Source organism: Acomys russatus, chromosome 13 (assembly GCF_903995435.1).
Source record: "Acomys russatus chromosome 13, mAcoRus1.1, whole genome shotgun sequence".
NCBI lineage: Eukaryota > Metazoa > Chordata > Mammalia > Rodentia > Muridae > Acomys > Acomys russatus.
The window spans coordinates 24940784-24963626 of record NC_067149.1 but is presented as its reverse complement, the minus strand read 5'-3'; the positions used below and the strand labels follow the sequence as shown (position 1 = coordinate 24963626).

The following is a 22843-nucleotide window of genomic DNA, read 5'->3' as shown; positions in this document are numbered from 1 at the left end:
TTGATAAAAAAATTTAACTAACTGAAAAATCGACTGTTTATCAACACTGGCCTATGGGATAGACACTGTTATCATTTTATATAAATTAACAAGTTAGACTCCCTCAGTACCCTCAAGAAGGTCAATGATAGTCTGATTTTAGATATTAGGAAAGAACATCAGTGACATTAAGCTAAATGTGTAAGGTTATATACATGAGCAAGATGAGTTTTCCATCTGTCTGAATTGTTATTAGAGCCACAAGTAGTAAGTAAAACCAACTGATTCTTCAAATATTCTTTAGGTCGCAATGTGACGAACGTTAGATTGAAAGTCCATATTAGTTTTAATAATCTGTGAAACTACATTTGTGCTTGTGTGGTTGTATTAATTATCTTTCTCATCACTGTGGCAAAAAGCATGACAGAAACCACTAGGAAGAATTTGTTTTGGCTGGAGGCTTCAAAGGGTTCAATCTATGCCCTCTCATTGTTGAGTCAAATGTCATGGAGGAAGAAGCAGGTGGCAGATGAGGGTCTCTTTATGACAGACAAGATACCATAAAGAATATGTTCCCAGGGTTGACCTTTCTTCAGTTAAGGCTAATGTTCAAGACACAAGAATGCATTGTGATGGCCACTTGGACACAACCTAGTCAACAACCAAACCATATAACTGCCTTTATGTCCTCCAATCTGGTAAAAGGTTACCTAACCCTTACTGGAATTACCCTTTCTGGCTTTAAAAGAAGCCTGCAATCTCCACTCAAGGTTGGCATTTTGTATGATGGTGACCCCTGCATGCTGGGATTATCTGCAGAATAAACACTCTTTGTTCCTGCATACTACTTGAATCTGGGGTCTTTCTTCAGTGATTCTCAGACTCTTATACTCCCTGTCAATGAGAGGTAGGCATGTGAAGGTGAAAATATCTCTGTGTGTGTGTGTGTGTGTGTGTGTGTGTGTGAGAGAGAGAGAGAGAGAGAGAAAGAGAGAGAGAGAGAGAGAGAGAGAGAGAGACAGACAGACAGACAGACAGACAGACAGACAGAACACAGAGCGACACAGAGACAGAGAGAAGTTGAGTGCACACACGTACATGTATGTTTTTACCATCTATTACCATGTGTTCATGTTGGAACAATGCTTTTCATCTTTCTCTAAATGGAATGGATATCATGGTACATGTGGAGGAACAATTATGTAGAAAAAAACCCTAGAAATACCTTCAAAACCTAAAGTTTGCAATTGAACGTGCTTGTTGTCTACAACTATCCTAATAATTAAAACCCACATGTATCAAATTATCAAATATGGAGACCTAACCCAGCATTGATTTGGTAAAGAAAAAAATAGCAAGAACCAGAATGCCTGTCAGTAGGACACTATGATACTGAATTTCGATGGGCATATAAATGTTGTTCTCATTGTATTAAAAATTCATCCCATGACTTAAAAGTTTTGTCCTTTAATGAAGCCTTATGTAGCCATATAAATATATAAAAGACACATTATACCACTATTTTCTTAAAAATCTTACAGGGCCTTCATTTTGGGCACTGAATAAGCAATGAGATCTAAGGAGATAAACAAGATATAAGCAGTGTCTAGAGCTTCCACTTATTTAGAGCAATGTTCATGCACAATCATATAAAACAACACGAGATGTATGTGTATTCAAAGTTTCTGCATAGGGCATACACTATATATTCATACACATGTTCAGATGCATAACATATGTGCTTATTTTGACAACGAATAGCAACACTAATAGTACATAAAATATATTTCCTATTTGGAATTTGTCTTATGTAGATGCATAGATGTATAGAGTTGATATTAGCCAATATTATGCCCATATGTTTGCCTAGAAGCTTTAAAGTCATTTTAATAATATGCTTTCATTATATGTATATTTACATATTGTTGTTTAAATTGTTCTTAATTTTCAAATTGCTAGCTGTTTCAAAGTGAAATGGAAGCTGAGGGTCACCTTAAGTAATGTCTGAGAAATGAGTCCCATCCACATAAGCTTCTATTTATTGTTCCTGTTTTCACAGCTATTCAAGCACCATGTGCTGCTAATATGATTCCAGAGGTTAAGTAACCAAGCCAGACTTTAACATCCTCTGTGTGTGTGTGTGTGTGTGTGTGTGTGTGTGTGTGTGTGTGTGTGTATGTGTGTGAATAAATATCTGTGGAGAGAGTTCTGTTTCACAGACTCTAAACCTTACAGAAAATAATTTTCATTAAAAAAAAACTTTCCTTATACGTCAAAGAAGTTTCTAGATGTTATCTCAAACAGATTGCTAAAAAGTCTTCCTAATTTCTCCTTTAGGAGGGGCACACTGACTTTCTTGCTGGAAGTATGAATGGACCAAGTAGGTATGCACAGGTGTTCTGAACACATTATAAGCATCACTGAGAATTCTCCACAACTCTTCTGTCAACTTGCCACATCATGTTCCGATGTGTTAAACAAAGAGAGTGGCAAAGTTGAGAATAGCTAATGAGACAGAAAATGCAGCTGCCGCCACCTAGGAGAGCTCTAGAGTCACAATGATGTACCTGCCTAGACTTCCAAAGACCGGCGTTAACTCTGGGCTTTGATAGTCCTCTTTGTGCCCAAATCTCATAGCATCATTTAAAAACTCTGTCTCTTTTTTAGGGAAAGCATAAGGCCCAGATATCCTAAAAAAAGAGGAATAATCCCTTAGCTCCTGTAGAAATATTTCCATGTGCTTTATGTTTTCTCCTTCTAATTTTAAAATAAAATGATAATGAGATACTTCTATCCATCCTGTAATGTGAGCTTACAAACGATGCTTACACCAGATACTAAACACAGGCTATAGCAATGGCTCAGTGGGTAAGGGCACTTGCTATACAAGCAAGGGGATGTGAGTGTTGATTGTAAGCACCCATGTAAATTTGGCCTGGGCTACAACTGCCTGTAACCACAACACTGGGCTGTGGAGACAGGCACAGCCAAAGCAGCAAGCTTCAGGCTTTGTGCACCATCTCAAGAAGTGATGCGGAGCACTAAGGAGGAAGACATCTACTGTTTTTTTCTAGCCTCTGCATACTTGTGCATGGGTGCTTACACTCCACTCCTCATGCATACACACAGACACAGGCACAGACACAAAGGTATACCACAAACACATACAAACTATTGGTATGTATCAGTGTCTTCAGCTGAATCTTCTAAAATTAAACATGTATGAATGTATGTACGTATGAATGTATGTATGTATATTTGATCTGTGACCCAGAAACTCTACTCTTAGTTTTATAGTCAATTGAAATACTCATATTTGCCATCAGATGTGTATGTAGATGTCTTTAAGATTACAACACATGATAGTTCCAAATTTGAATTACTCAAGAAAGATTAGACAAATTTTAAAGAGTGAGCTGCTGTAGTACACTCAGTGTGTGGAAAACTCAGTAGTGGTGAGAACAAACAAATAAATATTACATGGAATGTGATAGATGACAGTCACAGCTGCTTTCCAAATATACCGTAGAATTGTACTGTATAATTAACGGTCTAAAAAAAGAGTAAAGTAAACATGATAACAGAAGTAATGGGCAAACACCTGTGAGGGCAAAGTAGCTGCTGAGAGGATGCAAGAGATGCAAGATGCAGGTGCTACTGTTTGTCATAGGTTCCCTGAAACATGTGATTGTGTCAATGTTGTGTCCATTCTAGCTACTTACACTATCAATGTTGCACACTGAAAAAAAAAATAAGAAGCTCATCAGTGTGATAAACTTATACTCCTCACTTTAAATTCATATTAAAAACATCTTAACGGGTCCAATTATGGCTAATATTGGTATGACATTTTTATCTATCTCCTTGTCAAAAATTTGGGTCTTGGTAACAAATCCTATGAGTTGGAAAAGATGGGTATTATAAAATATTCCACTCAGGCTTATGTAGTTGAGACTCCAGATCTTAAAAACGTTTTTTAGCAACAGACATTTAGTCACAAAGTTATCTTAAGCTAGAATTAAAACAGATACTCCTCCTGTGAAATTGCTAACTATAATTCTCTATATTCAGACATGTAGGAAGTGATGTGATTTTATTGTTGTTTTGCTTCCTAAGTGTTGGTCTGTGTTACTCCGTCTGGATGAGACATAACAGGTAGCTGGGCATGATGGTGCGTTTCTTTAATCCCAGCATGCGGGAGGCAGAGGCAGGTGGATCACTGTGAGTTTGAGGCCAGCCTGGTGTACAAAGCTAGTCCAGGACAGCCAGGACTACACAGAGAAACCCTGTCTCAAAAACCAGAGAGAGAGAAAGGGGGGGGGGTGAAGAACAGGTAAGGCATTTAAACACAAATTCCTTAGTATTGAATTCTATGTTCTCCATTCTTAACTCCAGAGACAAATGGGCAAGGTTCCAGGCATGTTCCTCAATGAGTTGAATGGTGCTGGCTTCTGAAGACTCTCTCAGTCCGAACAGCTGAAAGTTGGACCCCTTAAGATGAGGCCGCATCATTGAAAATGTGCTTCTGAAGAATGAGAACTTACACTTTTCACGTCTGACCCTGAGCAGGAGACTGTCCATCCCAATGTGAGCACACAGAGCCAGAGTGATTCTGATAAGGAAGTAGGACCTTAATAATCAGTTCAGCAGATCACATTTCAGCTGAGAGGAACTCTCCACACTTCTAACAGTCAATAGGATAAACCCAGCCATTCTGAGAAAACAAAGCCACTAATGTGATAAGCAGAATTGCATCCCAAGAGTCACAGTTATCTTTGCCACTTTCATTGCTTCTCTCTTGTGTTACTTAAAAAAAAAAAAAAAAAGTGCACTAGAGACTATATTGAAGTGAGGGTTTATTTAGTTCACTTTTATATAGTTTCTTATATGCTTGTTTTCATGTCTGGTCACTATCTAAATCTACTTTTCACAGAGAACAGAAATGGCCAAGAATGCAGTTAAAGGGGTAATTTTCAAAGATTTGTGACACCAAGATAAAGAACCAATAGTATTCTCATGCAAATATCACACGATGGACAGTCGCTGCTCTGAGAAGCTACACTTAGCCACCTCAGGGTGTTAGATCTGTATCTACACACCATGTTCATGGAATAACATATACATGTTACTGATCTTGACTGTTACCTTCCTTCAGGCTACTCCACTGCATGGCATTGTGTCTTCCTATGAGTGGTATGGCATATGATCTGCAGTTCCCCGGAATAGTGCATGTTTGGGAATCTACCCTTGGATAAAGATTCAGCTTCTCAAATGGTCAAGTGTGACAAGAGTCTCATGTCACTACTGTTTCTGGCACCTACAGAGAAGTGAGACATCTAGGAATAATAGTGAAAGCAGGGGCTCCTGTGGTTACTAAATTCAATCTAGTTATTTAATCTTGTAAGCCTCTTTTCCTTTTTCATATAGGATTCATATCCCTGCTAATAACAGAATATTAGGCGAAAAAGCTATGCCACGAAATGATCTGATACTTAAATTATAGTGAGGACTTGTAGTATCTTGGCATTACATTACCTTAAACACATACTGTTTAACATTAAACTCTGAGCGTATCTATTTTTCTCATGGTGACCTTCTTCTTGAAACCTTCCTTTATTCAACTTTTTATTGATTATATCACCATCCAAGTTATTCCGTCTGGAGGAATGATATTCTGGGGAGGGGAGAGATAAACAATAAATGTATATACACCCAAATACTATAGGTTTTGTTCAAGAAAGGAAATCAACAGCAACTACTGCAACACTATTGGGCAGAGTCATTAGACACGGGGACTGAGTGAAGTGGGGAAGGTCTCCTGACCCTGTTATCAGCAGTGACTGAACTGGAAGGTTGAAGGGTTAAGGCATGGAAAAAACATTTTCTTTGCATGAGGCTACATGATTGAATTTAGGCTATCATGGCATATGTATATAGACTTATCTGAGAGAGCCATCTTACCTTTGACCAATGCTACTGGGTAAAGAAGGAAACCTAACACTTTTGCTGTCTGATGGGAAACTGTACTTTGGAAAAGTGCCACCTCCCAATAAGATGTCTAGATAAATGATAAATGCTGAGCATGCAAACAGATTGAAACAGTTATCATTAACTCTCATCAACATCATGATTCATCATCACAACTTTCTACATTTCCTGTTTGTTCAGAGGCAGGTGGATCACTGTGAGTTCGAGGCCAGCCTGGTCTACAAAGTGAGTCCAGGACAGCCAAGGCTACACAGAGAAACCCTGTCTCGAAAAACCAAAACCAAAACCAAACAAAAAAACAAAAAGCAAAACACCAACAACCTTATAACGGTACTTCCTGGCTTACACTGCATGTTTCCTGCTTGGATGCAGGAAGCAAGGGAAGATGGCAGGGAGATAGTAGCCATTGTTTGTTCTCTGGCGGGATTTTCTGGCAGACAGTAAAGAGACTTCCTAAGTGGCTGAGATAATGGGCTGTGGCTCCTTTCACATCTGTGTGCTCTTCCCAATTAATCAATCTGACCTTGAAAGCAGTGGGGATTATCGGCTCGGATGTGTTCTACAATTACTTCAAGGTTTCTTGGGTTTGGGCTACTAACCATTTCCTCATTCCTCTGACCCTAGTCCTCCGGCCAGCCATCTAACCATGACATTCATATATTCCACTTCTGTCTTATCTAGAGTGGCTTCTGTTTTTCTATGTAAAGCCAAACTGATGTATTACTCATCTCTCTTCATCAGTCAAAGTAATAATCCACATTAGTCATATGGCTTCTTAACCAATATTTTATCACTAGTTGATTGGAAAATCCTCAACAATGTCCAGGTAGTCAGCTGTTAGATGTTTCACACACATTTCATTCATTTTCTAAAAAAAATTCAGATAATTATGTATTTGCATGTAATTTAGAAACTAGTAAGGAAATAGTATATGAGCACTATGTATCCAGGTTCCAACCAAGGTGACTGTTCTTTAATAACATTCCAATTCCAGGATGTCGATGTTCAAATCATCTTGTCATCTCAGTCCAATTATCCACCTCTACTTGTGCATGGATATTTAGTTTGAAATAACTTCTCTCCATGTGTGACTTGTACCTACCACCACAGTTAAGATACTAATTTTCCCACTAAGGACCCCAAACATACCTTTGAAGTTCAGTCCTTATAGTGTCCTGGTAATAGTCTTTCTGTTTCCTAGTTTCAAAAGACTAAACCACCATAGACAGTTTAAATCATTAATTTAAAAAGTTAAAGTTAGAAGATATCAGAACCAGAATTTAAATCCAAAATATCTAATACCAAAGCTAGTGACCTGGCCAGGATCAAAGTGGAGGCGTCAGAGCTTCTGTTCCTGGGGAGAGTCACTATAACATTTAGTGTCCCACTGACTATCTCTCCGACTTTTCAAAAAATAAAATGAGAGGAGCCATTCTTAACTGTTGAGTAATAAATGAGGCATTAGTTATACCTTTCCCATGTTTTTCTCCTTCCTGTGACTTTGCAATGAACTAGCCACATTGACCAAGAACCATTTGACACCTTGTGGAATTCATTTCAAATGATGGAGCTATTGAGGAGCTGGCAGGTTTTAAAGTCACACAGCCAGCAAACATATGTCTTTCTTAGAAACAAGATTTGAAGATAGTAGAAAAGTGCTGACCAAATGGGCCTCAGGTTGGATGCAGTTAGCCAGGGAGGAAGGCTTATAAATCTCAACAGTGTTGCCAAACTAGCTATGGATGTTAATAGAGGTCGGAAAGAGCACAAATACTGTAATTGAAATCCATGGATAGTCTCAAAACTTCATTTTACCCAATTGTTTCAGTGCCCTCCTGGGCAAGCCTTGATAGAAAGGGATAACCAGCTATCCTGTGACCGATGTGTGTTCCTTTTGCTCTTTCTTGTGCCAACAGAACCCAGGTATGAGGATGCTCAGCTTGGTTCATAGGGGCAGAATTGGGGGAGCAAAGCCTCTTACAAGGGAGGAACTTGGCTCCTCTCTCACAAATACAAATACCATCCATTCAGCTTTTTGACATCTCCAACTCAAATGTGTAACAAACAGCCTCAAAGTCACAATGTGGGACTGAAAGAAGAACATGACATTATATATACTATATATATTATATGTGTCATATATATAATAAATATTTTAACCAATATGTCATGGGTGTGTCACCTCCTTCCTCATCTAGTCATCACAAATCATTGTTTTAATTTTGTATTATGAAATAAGCAACGTATTTGTGCTGTGTTGCTTTCAAATTGAATTAAGAGCTCAAAAGATTATAAATCCAAAGTACAAAGAAATCTTAAAAGTTTATGTGTTTGTCTGGGGGATGGCGGGGGGGGGGGGGCGAGGTCCATGTTGCTGTAAGGAGCAGTGCAGATGGGACTACTATAGGGACCTGAGGTTTATGTCCTTCCAGTTCTAGAACCCATAGGATTCCCCACAAAAGTCTTCCTGATTTGTCCTTTTAAGGGGAGGGATAGCATGGTCTCAAGCCCAGAAAAACAACAAAAGTGAATGGGAGCCAAACAGATGTAAGAGCATTACATGACCCAAGCACTTCTCACTAGGTTCCACCTTCCAACCACCTTGTACTGAGAATTAACTTGTCAGCACACAAATATGGGGAAATGGATTATTTTGGGGGCTCATACAAAACACAGTACATCATTTCAGCTTGTTTTTAGATATAATGTATCAAGACCTTAAAAACCAGAAGTGCCTTGCAGTATTGAAGAAAAATTCAAGCATGACTGCTAGTCATATCTTGAACATAAGCACAGCAAGGAGCCTGTGTTATCTTTACTATTCAACAGACAGGTCTGGTTTTGGAAGCACAGTTATTAAAATTAGAATGATACAGAGAGTAGCGTGGCCCTGCATAAGGATGGTGGCCAAATCAGTGAAGTGTGTCATATTTTTAGCTGGGAGTAGTGGGTCACTGTTGAAACCCAGTATGTGGGGAGGCCGAGACCACAGGACTGCTGTGAGCTTGAGGACAGTGCAGACTATGTGGTGAGTTCCAGGACAGACAGTGCTACCTGATTAGAAGACCCTATCTCAAAAGATAAACAAACATAGGGGCTAACCATCAAGTCTTTACTACAATGGTGTAGTAAACTACAATGGTATGTGCACCATACACACACCAACACTCATACCGCCACATACCACACACATACTACACAATAGTTACAATGCATAGACATACATGCACACACACTATACCATACACACATATACCATATATACACACCTCATACACATGTACATATACACATATACCATACCACACAACACATACAACACACACACACACACCATAACACAGATACAATACGCACATGTCGCATAGACACACACCACACCTATATATATGTGCATGCACACATACAGACACCACCACCATCACTGCACAGACATACACAGACACCACACACACACGAGCACACATTCCACACATAAACACACAACACACAAATACCATACACATATATACACACATACACCAACACCAAACACATACACACACCACCAATACCACACACACACACACACAAACATACACACACACACACACAGTATACAGCTTCTAGCTTTGTAATAATCACTGACAAATTTTCTGACTAACCAAACATTATTTCTGCTCCTTGAGGTTGATTCACCTAGGTCTAACATTTTGTCTTTGCGTTGTCCTATTTTAACAAAAATATTAATTCCGATAACCTGATAATCCTAAAAATCTAAGTATCTAACCATTATCCTTACAGATGGCTCCAAGTAGGACCCAATGTATTAAGCAATATTTGACTAAGAGCTAAGGTTTCAAGTGTGTGGTCTTTAACAAGTCATAAAGCTTATATCAATACCTGAAAAGTGGAATAGTAATATTTAAATTTTAGGGATATATATATATATATATATATATACACACATACACACACACACATATATACACATACACACACACATATATACATATACACACACATATATACATATATACACACACACATACACACACACATATATATATACATATATACACACACATATATATATACATATATGTATATACATACACATTTGTACATATATATGTATATATCATATATTATATAAATGATTATAGTCTGTAAGAACAATCTTCAAATTTCAGTGGCTTAAAATAGAAGATTCCATAGAAACTTGGTTAGTGTTTTTCCTCTTTTTGAATTCTTACAGAATGTAGATTCCAGCACCACACTAGTAGGCCATTGGTCTGTACCATCACCAACTACTGTGTCACAGGAGAACCTGTCTATATGGCCTCATTTTAGTGAATATGTTTTGTTAAACCCTAAAACATGTTACTGCACCCATACCTTGTGCACCCTCCATAATTTCAGGAAATATAAAACCATACAATATCTAGAAATACCTGGACTCTTTGGCAGCTTGCTCAAGTACAAAGCCTGATGTAGTCAATGAAGGCCACTACTACCAGGTAAGCTATACAACAGAATCAATCCAAAATAGACTGGCACTACCCTGACTCTATTATACCTGTCTTAACTTTCCTACCCACTCCTCATTGTACCATCTTTCTTTTGTGATAACAATTGCCCAGATTTTAGCTTCATATGGTCTCCTGGTAACAAACAATATTTTCTAGGTATGTGGATTCATGTAACTAAATTAGGGCAAAGGAAAAGTATGGACAAGCATGTACTTGTCCTTAAGGGAAATGTCATGCCTTCTGCCATTCCTTTGTTCCATTGGCTGGAATATAAACATTGTAGGCAGAGGTAGAGCCGCTCACCCAGGAGGGGCTGTGCTCCAGTGTGCATCAGTGGTACGAAAACAAAATAGAAACCAATCACTCTGCTCTAGAAAATTTCTGGATCTGGGCTTCAACTTGAGCTAAAGTTCCTGGTGACTGATATCATAGCTATTTGAGATGTTTCTTCTCCTTTCACTTTCCCCTATGAAGAAATGAACAGGGCCCAGAAAACTTACACAGAGCCTTCAGCTCCCAGTCACTGAGGGGATTGGGACATAACTTGGTAACAGAGAACCTCTCTAGCCCTAGGTTCATTCCCAGAACTGCAAAAGGAAAATTAGCACATTTGTCTGCAAGCAATATAATATCAAGTTAGGCACATCTGAGGCTAAAGAAACTAGAGATGTGTGGTGTGGGTGGTCCAGTTCTGACATACTGTCTTCCTAACCTGTGATCATCAGCACATTGAGTGTGGTTTCAGGCACAAGATGATGTAATTCTTCACACTTTTCAGAGCATAGCCATCCATCCAATTAACCCTGTTTAGATCAAGATGAAATAGCCACTACAAAGATTTACTGTTGCTTTATGCTTTTCCCAACCCTGGCCCACAAGGGAGTCCACAAAGATACCTCTTAAGCCAATGAAAAGCCAAATGCATAGGCAGTAGAGGGCATCATGCCTCAACTCCTCAGTCTACCCTTCTGGAAGTTTCCTGCTATCCCAATACAATCAGCATTCTCAAGTCCTATATATTCAGGAAGACAGAGAAACATATTTGTTTTACTTATGAGAAAGTATGAGGCTCTGATACTTAAGAAAAAGAACTGTAAAAGGTGAAACAATTATACAATCTGAAAGGGGGGGCACGCACAGGGAGTCTTATGGAAGAATCAGGGGATAGAAGGACCAGAGAGGGCAAGAGCTCCACAAGAAGACCAACAGAGCCAACAAATCTGTGCCAATGGGGTCCAGTGGAGACCGATACACCAAACAAGGACCATGCATAGAGAGGACCTAGGGTCCCTGCTCAGATGTAGCTGGTAGGCAGCTCAGTCTTCATATGGGTCCCCCAGTGAGGGGAGCAGTGGTTATCTCTGCCATGGACTCTGTTGTCTGCTCTTTGATCACTTGCCCCTGGTGGGGTGCCTTGCCAGGCCACAGAGGAAGAGGATTTAGGCTTCCCTGATGAAAATTGTTAGGCTGGGTCAGTTAGTAAGAGAGGAGGGCTCCCCCTTTCTGAAGACTAGGGAAGAGGGAGGGAGGGTGGGACCAGAAGGAGATGAGGGAGGGGCCTGTGATCAGGATGTAAAGTGAATATGTTTTTTAAAATACATTTAATGTAGTATATGTTACTCCTATACTACATGGGTAAAATCCCTTTATAAGTGAGTACATATCATGTGTGCCTTTCTGGGACTGGGTTACCTCACTCAGAATGATATTTTCTAGATCCATCCATTTGCCTGAAAATTTCATGATTTCTTTGTTTTTAATAGCTGAGTAGCATTCCACTCTGTAAATGTACTATACTACATTTTATAGACCCAAAGAAGATAAGTAACAAGGAAGATCCTAGGGAGAATACTTAATCTCACTCAGAAGGGGAAATAGAAAAGACAGAGGTAGTGGTTGAAGAGAGGGAACAAGACAGGAGGGGGAGCCTGGAGAGATGAGGGTGAAGACAGACCTTGGGAGAGCAGGGGTGAGAGGACAGAAGGCCTGTAAAGAAAAGAGAAACTGTGGACAGGGGCATCTCTGTGAGCAGTTGGAGACCTAAGTCAAAGTAGGTTCCTGGGAGGGTATCAGGATATAAGGGAAATGCTAGTAGAGATACTCCTGCTAGCAAGAGCCATAGAGACTGAAGAAGACTCACCCTAACTAGACAAGACACCTAGTAGGGGAACCCCAACCCACTCACAAAAACTTTGACTCAAAGTTTGTTCTGTCTACAAGATGTACAGGGATAAAGACAGAGCAGAGATTGAGGGAAGGTCCAACCAATGCCTGGCCCAACCCCACGGGAATGGGTCAACCCCTGAAACTATTAATGATACTCTGCTATGGTCGCACATAGGAGCTTAACAGAGTGGTCTTCTGAGAGGCTCCATGCAGCAGTGCTTCAAAACAGATACTAAGACTCAATGTCAATCTTTGGGCGATGCATAGGGAGTTCTGTGGAAGTGGAGGGAAGGAGAAAGGAACCTGAAGGTGACAAGAACTTCACAAGAAGACTAACAGAGCCAACTAACCAGGGTCCAGAGGGGCTTGCTGTGACGGATGCTCTAATCAAGGGGACCATGCATGGACTGGAAGTAAGATCCCAACACAGAACGTCATATGGGTCCCCTAATAATGGGAGCAGGAGCTGTCTCTGACATGTACTCTGTTGCTAACTTTTTGATCATTTCCTCCTGGCAGGACTGCCTTGCAGGGCCACAGGGGAAGAGGACACACTCAGTCCTCATGCAACTTGATGAACTGGGGTGGATGGGAAGGGGGGCTCCCCATTTCTGATGAATAAGGGACAAGGAATGGGGCAGAAAGAGGGAGGGTGGGACTGGGAAGACAGTAGGGATGGGGCTACGACCAGGATGTAAAGTGAATAGATAAATGGATAAATAAATTTAAAATTTAAATTTATTTATTTTAAATTTTATTTTATTAATTTATTCTTATTACATCTCAATGGTTATCCCATCCCTTGTATCCTCCCATTCCTCCCTCCTTCCCATTTTCCCCTTACTCCCCTCCCCTATGACTGTGACTGAGGGGAACTTCCTCCCCCTTTATATGCTCAAAATTAAAAAAAAAAGAAAAAAGAAAAAAAACATGTGAGATGATTGGAAAGAGCAGAGGCTGCAGTAACGGTGTGATGTATAAGAGAAAAATAAATACTTTTTTTTTAACCTGAAAAAAGGACAGAACTGTGTAGGATAGAGCAAGGAGAAAGAGTGCTCACCCTTATGGTTTCAGTGCATCCTTCCCATAGCAGATGTGGCTATTCTGGGAAAAGTCATGTATTACAGTCCTTACTGGAAACTCCTGTGTGGAGTAAATACCCCCACATCTTCCTTCTCAATTGCGCATGGGCCATGCCATTTTCTGTCTCTCTGTGCCAGGCAGAAGCAGCTTCCTACTATTCTTCCAAATATCTCATGTCCATCTTAGAGAGGTTCATCAGAACCTGGTGGCGTTGCTCTTTACAATACTTTACCAGTCAGCCCTTCTCATCGATTAATTTTTTACATTGAATATTTATTTTATTTTTAACTGTGTGTGTACGCCCACACATATACTTGAAGAGGCCTTCAAAGGCCAAAGGCATCGAATTCTCCTAGAGCTTGAGTTACAGGCATTTCTCACTTTGAATGTATCATCTTGGAGTGCCCTTCTCTGTCCATGCAGTTAAAGGACAGGTCTCCTGCTAACACTCTATCCTTTACCTAATTTCATTTACCTTGTGGTAATTTTACTAGATAAAATTATTTTAATTTGACATTTATATGCTTCTTGCAAAATCACACTTACTATTTTATTCCCACTGGGTTGCAAGCTGAATGAAAGCCTGAGATGTTTGCGTGTTTTCTCTACATGTATATATGGCTTCACCCAGTATGACACCCACTATCCGTGAGCAGAGCTTATACCTATGTATCTGAGTACATTCAGTGTTTGATACTGAGCTATAATTTTTGTGAAAACCTGGGGTGCAAGGCACTGATTCAATTTAAAGTTCAACATGGAAATGTGAAATAAGTTAATAAGTGACTATGATGGAGAAGAAGAGTAATGCAATTCAACAGTTAAAGAGAGCTAGGTACAGGTCCAGAGGGAAAGCCAAGCCGATGCAAAAATAAAACTTTCATTTATGTGTTTACAAAACGGGCTAATCAAAACTATGTATGGAGAAACCTTTTGTTAGAAGCCTTCTAAGTGAGTGTATCACACTGCACGTTGTTGGTATCAAGCCTGAAATGAAACAGTAGTTTTTACATTATGCTCCAGGAAGTAGATGCTCGCTAAATAACGCCTTTAACTTTTCACTGGCATCTATTGACTATATCCATAGAAATTAAGAGGAGAAGGCAATTAAGTTTAAAATTTAATGGTGCTCTGCTGTTGTTAATGTACTGGCAGTCTCAATCAATGCATCACCCTGGATAGAAATCTATGCACCCCATGTGCTAGAAAATTCTATGATGCCCTTTCAGCTAAATTTATTACAGTAACATGTAACCAAAGACTAAAAAGCAGGTGCTGCACAAAGAGGTGAGAGAGTGACTTCAGGTGCCCACAAGTATTGAGTCAATGTTTTAAAAGAGATCATTGAAGCAGGAAAAGAACTCTTGGAATTGTATTTACTTTAGTACTTGCCAATTTTGGGATTCACTAAGTAGTCCATGAACCACATTCATCAGAAAAAGTACATTTCTCCTCCCAAAGAGTGTTAAAAATATGTATGTGTCATAGCATTCATTTTGCCTGACAAGCAATGACTGAAGTTCTACACATGTTATTATTTAATCTGGAAACTGTCATTGAACATACAACATGAGTGTAACAGGAAGTGCCAAAGGCTTACTCAGTTGACTCTGTGCCAATGGTATTTCTCATAGTAAGATGTAAGATAATATTCCTGATACTTATACTCTTCCTGCAAAATCTACCAAGGATAGGTTATATATTAAACAACTTTTACTTTCTCTAAATTAAGTGCAGACATATATTTATAAATATTTAAAGATATAGAAAAATATAAAATAAGTTTTGTTATCTCTTACTTTTACATGTCATTCTATTCAGAATTTTCCCAAACCCTTCAGAAATGTAACTTATAATAGTAAAAATATATTCCATCTTATCAATGATTTACCATTTACTGCTACTACACAGAAAATGTTCCTGGCTTTCACATTCTTTCCGAAGCCCTGATTGATCTTCTTCAAAGGTGATAATACATTGTGCATGAACAGCCAAAAGCAACGCCAGAAAGTTGGGCATGAACTGAGAAGGGAATCAGAGATAAGCAAATATAGATACTGGTAGAGGCACACTGAGACGTAGGACAGCACAGAGAGAAGGAACCACTCCAGGGAAGAAAGGCTTTTTGTCTCCATCTTGAGACCAGATCATTGTAACTGAAATCCATTTTCATTCCTTCTGACATTAGGAGGATATGTTGTTGGAAGTTTGTGCTCTGTCTACCACTATGGCGTCCACAAAACCCGTGGCAGTTGTAGTTATGGATGGGCTACAGCAATGAAAGCTTCAATTGCTCTTCATGTAGTCATGCCCACCAAGCTAGGGGATTTAGCACATTTAATTGCAGAATGGATGATGGGAAAAGATAAAAAGCATTGTATGGAATCTACATATATACAGTAGCCTGCATTATATTTGTAAATATAATGTGTTTACACCAAATAAAAATAGATTCTGGAAGTGAGAAACCCTGCACTTCACCCCAAGAATGTTTATTTGAAAAGTCTTTCCAGCCTAGGCTGGTCCCCCAGCCCTGAGTCAGAGAGAAAGGAAACAGTGAAATGGCTCAGGATTAAAAGCACTGCATCCCCGAGAACAGGTAGGAAGAAAGCTAGCTCCAATAGAGGTTACTCTTGTTTATCCCATGGTATAAAAATGCCTGATGGCACTCAAAGAAGAATAAGCAGGCTACCAAGATGAGACTTGATAGCTTATGACCATATAGTCAGGGAGGAGGTCCCCCTTGGTCATAGACCTAGGGTAGGGGAGTAGGGTGAAAGCGGGAGGGAGGGAGGAACAGGAGTGATGGGATAACAATTGAGTTGTAATCTGAATAATTTAATTAAATAAAAAAATGTCTGAGATAGGATCAGAAATCAGGAAGCTCATCTGTGGCAAGTCCCTTGATAGGGAACTCTGGCTGACTGCCTCAACCTCTCTGGTTGATTTTCCTGTATGTTTGTTAATCTCTAGTTTGATGATGGTACCTTTGTTTGTTTTCTCAATCTGGCTGTTCTAGTCATCTCTGCTGCAGGCCATAAACTCCTGGTTCATTAATGCTTTGTGCTCTCTTTGCTGCTTCTATCTGTTAGTTGTTATTTGTTCATTTACTTTTGCTTGCTCTACTTAATAAATGCACTCATTCAAGACAGGAAAATAGCTATCAGATCAGTCTATGGAGTTTATAGAATGTAAGTGCAGTATAATTGGTTTGGGCTCTCTCAGAAGATTGGAACTAGGCTATTTATACTGATGGCAGTTTCTACACTGGACCCAAGGAGGTGCTAATTTGTATTGATACCTTGGCTACTGAGAACTGTGTCATTTGAGATGTGTTTCTTTTCAAAATATAGTTTAATTTGTTCAAGTGGTATGATTATCAATACTTTAAAAAATTATAGTACAATTATTTTTTGAAGGTATGGGCCCCAGACCAGAAGCAAGGAACATTTTCCTGGAAAACTGCAGGGAATATATGTTACTGGGAATCAGGCCAAGTCTATGTAATCAGAGTCCCTGGGAGGACCAGGATTGGGGACAGCAACCCTTGTCAAGAAGCTACTATGGGACCTGCCATCTCTTATCAAAGACATCTGGGTAAATATTCACTCTGCTTTTGGTTCCACTGTGGGGAAGGAGCAGCCAGAGCCTTGGAGTCTTGAACATAGAGTCAAGGAGGCAAACATTGTCACAAATAGATATAGATTACTACTGAATGCAGCACTCAAGGGTATTACTCAACCATGTCTAATAAGGTCATGTACCTGTGGGCAAAGACTCTGCTTGTTATTATGCTGACATCTGTCTTTTCCTTGGATATGACTGATGGTATTTTAAGAATTCCCTTTATTCATGGAGGAACCCAATCCAAGGACTGAGTGCTAAGAAGAAAGATGAAAAGTGCTTTCTTGCATGAGATACCTCTCATGAAGGATTGGAAGATGGAGGCCTTCAGACACTGAGGATGACAGGGCATGCACAAAGGATCCCTTCAAAAGCTGTCATATTAAAATTTGCTAACATAAACTCTATCCCATGTTTTTAAAACTTCACAAGGAGACTCTCAGCTAAATACATTTGTTGTTAGAGAGAGAAGGGATGACTTTCAAAAACCTCAGTCTTTATTTCTTATAGAGACAAAAAACAAATTAGGACAGAAAACTATTTTTATGCTCATGTGTTTGTTATGGTCATTGAGAGGCTAGGTGTACAGTAAGGCCACCTTCTTAGAGGAGATGGTGACTAATGTATCTCTCAGGATTTCCCTGGTTAACAAGGAAGGGGACATTTATTGTGCCCATCTGGACAAAGGAAAGAATACTGAAAATGCAGTCAAGTTCAAGGGTAATAAATGCAGCATCTTAAGTACATTTTCCAGAATGCTGTGTGGAGAGTTTATGTTTATCAGTGGCTTTCACTGGGATGATGTCATTTTGTGAGCACCTTAAAATGAGAATCTTCTACGGGCAAAGGGGCAATTAGAGAAAAACAGAAACGAGATTTCTTTGTATTGATCTTATCACTCATTTCAAAGATGAGATAATACTTTTTCTATCAACTGCAGACACATTTATTCAACTCCCATAAAACTAGTCTTAGTCCCATTTGATTCTATGCCTGCACCAGGATTTAGTTATATTTATTCAATTCTCAAGCCTTGTATTTGCAAAAATAAATGATTCAAGTTTGAATCATTGCTTACTACTTTTCCCTGTCCATTAAGAGATCAAATGAATGAAAATTCCTTGCATTTTAAATTAGTCCCTGCATAAAATTATTTCTTTCTCTCAAAGACTTAGAATCTGAAGTAAAAAAATCAAAGTGAAACCAGAATTTTTAAATACTACTGTAAATACTTTCATCTCCTTAACCTGCCTGCTGCTTTTTTTTTTTTTTCAAAGATAGTTGCTTGCCAGCTGACAGGTAAGAATCCTTGGCCATGCAGTAGTGTGGGGTGGTCTTCCTATTTTCCTACCTTCTGCACTCGCTCACTGGGAATCGTCCTTGTCTGAGGCCTGAGTTTTATTTTCTAAAGTCATGTCTATGCTCAGGGAGAGCTTCTGTTTCACAACTATCATAAATGGTAAAAGAATGTCCTAGATTGGAGTGACGCAAAAGCATCTCTACTCATAAAAAACAGTTGCTCAGGCTGTTCAAAGTGGCCTTCAGATGGCATTTTTTTTAATTGAAAGCATCCCAGAAACATTTTAACAGTTGTATCAGTATTACTAAATACATATATACATACGTACATACATACATACATACATACATACATACATACATACATACATTGGCACTCTACAGTTTCTAACAATGGAAAAAGCACAAAAATATCAATGAAACAAATAATTAGTTCTTCAAAAGGATAACAGGAGATTCTCTCTTCCAAAGAGGATGATGATAAGCATCAAATAACCTCCTTATGGAGATGGCTTCAAATATGGCAAATAAGCCACAGGGCAAAATGTCCTCATTTTTCCCATAGACAGAAATTTGCCTTAAAAAAGGGCAAGCTTGGATGCAGGCAGAGTCGATGGCCAAACTCTGCCAAGACAGTGTAAGCAAGTTCTCAACAGTTCCTGCCTCATAAATATGTCTTTCAGATATATTGGGCCAGAAGGCTAAAGATGATGCTTCAACATAATAGAGAGTTTTGGGTGATTGTTCAGGTAGAAAACTATCTCTGTCATTTTCTCATTTGGAAAGCTGCTAACCTGCATTCCCAGCATACTCGGGTAATCAAGTTTATTCCTTCTCAAGTCTCCGATGGAGTTGAAGACCAAGTAGCTTAGTTTGAATGAAGCTTATTTGTTTAGGGGTTAAGATCTTCTTAGGTCTAGATAGATGTTTCAAGCTGATAATGACAAGATGTGATGGAGATTGATTTACATTCAGAGTTTTAGACACACGAAGATAGGAAAGATGTTTTCTTCAAGGCTTTCAAATACAAATAGCCAAAACACTAAGAACATAACATTTATATAATTCCTGATTGTGTCATGGTTATTCTTGCTATAGGCAGTTTATTGTATATATGTGGATGTGACAGAGACAGAGACAGAGAGGCCAAAGCGATGTAACTATAGATGAAAAGGAAACTGTCACAGGGACCAATGACATTCAGAAATGAAACCACAAGGACACACTAAAAATGTAAATCTCAGTTAATTTGTAGACTTAAAAGAAATGGATGAATTTCTAGGTGTGGCTAATTTATCAAAATTAAGCCGAGGTGAGATCAGTAATTTTTTAAAGACTTATAGTAAGCAATGAGATTGCAGTAATTAAAAGTACATCTGGGTTTGCTGCAGAATTGTTTTCTTTTTTTTTTTTTTTTATTTTGCTACTGTGGTTGAAGTGAGGATTATATGTTTTCTGGGTACAGTGAGAATTTTGGAATTTTGGTTTCTTTAAAAAACTGAAATATTATAAGAATATGCTTTTGTTTTTTTTCCCATATTTTTATTTTATTTTATTTTTTTAACTTTTTTTTTATTAATTTATTCTTGTTACATCTCAATGTTTATCCCATCCCTTGTATCCTCCCATTCTTCCGCCCCCCCCCCCCTTTTCCCATTATTCCCCTCCCCTATGACTGTTCCTGAGGGGGATCACCTCCCCCTATATATTCTCATAGGGTATCAAGTCTCTTCTTGGCAACCTGCTGTCCTTCCTCTGAGTGCCACCAGGTCTCCCCCTCCAGGGGACATGGTCAAATGTGAGGCACCAGAGTACGTGAGAAAGTCATATCACACTCTCCACTCAACTGTGGAGAATATTCTGACCATTGGCTAGATCTGGGAAGGGGTTTAAAGTTTACCTCCTGTATTGTCCTTGGCTGGTGCCTTAGTTTGAGCGGGACCCCTGGGCCCAAATCTGCCTATCATATTGTTCTACTTGTAGATTTCTAGGACCCTCTGTATCCTTTTATTTTGCTATTCTCCCATGCGTCTCTCATTTAGAGTCCCAATAGGATGCCTTCCCCTCTGTCCCAGTTTCCTGGTAAGTGAAGGCTTTCGTGGGACATGCCCCTTGGGCTAGTATGCAGATATAAGTGAGTATATACCATTTGATTCTTTCTGCTTCTGGGTTAACTCACTCATTATGATCATTTCTAGCTCAATCCATTTATCCACAAATTTCAGGAATTCCTTGTTTTTAATAGCTGAGTAGTATTCCATGAGGCTGAGAAGCTTCTGTAAGGCAGGAGACACTGTCAAGAGAACAAAGCGACAGCCTACAGACTGGGAAAAACTCTTCACCAACCCTACATCTGACAAAGGTCTAATATCCAAAATATATAAAGAACTCAAGAAATTAAACACCACCAAACTGAATAACCCAATTGAGAAATGGGGCTTGGAACTAAACAGAGAATTCTCAACAGAGGAGTATCAAATGGCTGAGAAACACTTAAAGAAATGCTCAACCTCCTTAGTCATCAGGGAAATGCAAATCAAAACAACTCTGAGATTCCATCTTACCCCCATCAGAATGGCTAAGATCAAAAACTCAAGCGACACCACATGCTGGCGAGGATGTGGGGAAAGAGGAACACTCCTTCATTGCTGGTGGGAATGCAAACTAGTATAGCCACTTTGAAAATCTATCTGGTGCTATCTCAGAAAAATGGGAATAGGGCTTCCTCAAGACCCAGCTATTCCACTCCTTGGACTATACCCAGAAGATGCTCCAGCACACAGCAAGAAACTTTGCTCAGCCATGTTCATAGCAGCCTTATTCATAATAGCCAGAACATGGAAACAGCCTAAGTGTCCCTCAGTAGAAGAGTGGATAAAGAAACTGTGGTACATGCTTTTGTTTTAAACCCAGGTGTGAGGATGCTGGTATGCAGCTGAGGTGCAGTGCATCAGCTGACTGTGATATGCCTCATGCTCTGGCAGGGGTGTGATTTTGCCAGCTGTAGATAGCTTCTGCTATTATGTGACATTTGGAATTTAGGGGACTTTTCAGAGGGTGTGTAAATGCTAGGTTCCCGAGAGAGTTGGTGAATTGCTGGTTGGCTGATGGCTGCTGTCAGTCACAGTTTGTTAAGTAGTTGTGCACACACACACACACACACACACAAAAGAATAAGAAAAGGAAAATGAAGAAGGAGGAGGCGGAGGAGGAGAAGAAGAAGAAATTATTAGATATTTTTAGATATCCTGATAAAGAAGATCAAACCCGCCCCAAGGAACTGGATCAGCAGGAAGTAGTTGAAGAATAATGACACTTCCTTTCCTCTCTATCCTCCCTTTCTCTCCTATATAGTGTTAGGCAGTTAAAAGAGTGGGAAAGGGTGGGGAAGGGTGGAAGAAAGAGGAACCCACAAAGTAGCAAATGCCAGCTACAGCTGGGTAAGTGCCATACCTCTGAGCCACACACCCTAGTGCTGAGCTAATCACTTTAGAGGGTTAATTTTAACTTTACCATGTCCTTTTAGAGATTATACAACAGTGGACCAGTAAGCAGACCTCGGGAGAACAAGCCATAGTTTTGGTTTTACCAAATATTCATGTTCAATTAATAACATATGTTCTAGTAGTAAAAGACCACAATCTTGTACTATATGGTATTTTTTTTATAACCTCCCTTAACCCACAAGGCATAGGGTAAGCCATTTAGAAGCATGGTCCTTGGGACAATGCCATCAGAACTACCTAAGATGCTAACACACACACACACAAAAGTTTGCAGGCTTCTGTATCTTGCTGCTATGTACACTTTAAAATAGTCACAAATATGTAGATGTGGAGTCAGAGTGGTGGTTACCATAAGCTGAGTAGCAATAGTAACCGCAGTTTTCACAATTTCACTGAGATACAAAGAATAAGTTCAAGGGATCTATTTTACAATATGGCTACTGTGTTAATAAAAATACATTGCATTCTTTAAAATCATTAACCAGTTGCTTCTGCACTTCACCTAAATCATTAAATTTGTGAAGGTAATTAGCTATATTTAGGCATTCTATCATACATATATATTTCTAATCAGCATGCTATAGATGATAAATATATGTAACTTTTGTCAATTAAAAATAAATAAATAAAAAAAAACAAGTATAGATTCCTGGCTTTTTTTCTCAACCTTCTGAATCTGGAATCAGC

The 22843-nt window shown here is 39.2% G+C and overlaps 1 protein-coding gene and 1 pseudogene across 2 annotated transcripts in view; one reads left to right on the top strand and one right to left on the bottom strand.

Annotated features, from left to right (window-relative positions):
• LOC127197206 (chemokine-like protein TAFA-1) overlaps positions 1 to 22843 on the bottom strand; it is a 545549-nt gene that overhangs the window by 71500 nt on the left and 451206 nt on the right. The gene's annotated exons all lie outside the window — the stretch shown is intronic.
• On the top strand, positions 8803 to 8902 carry LOC127197831 (uncharacterized; annotated as a pseudogene).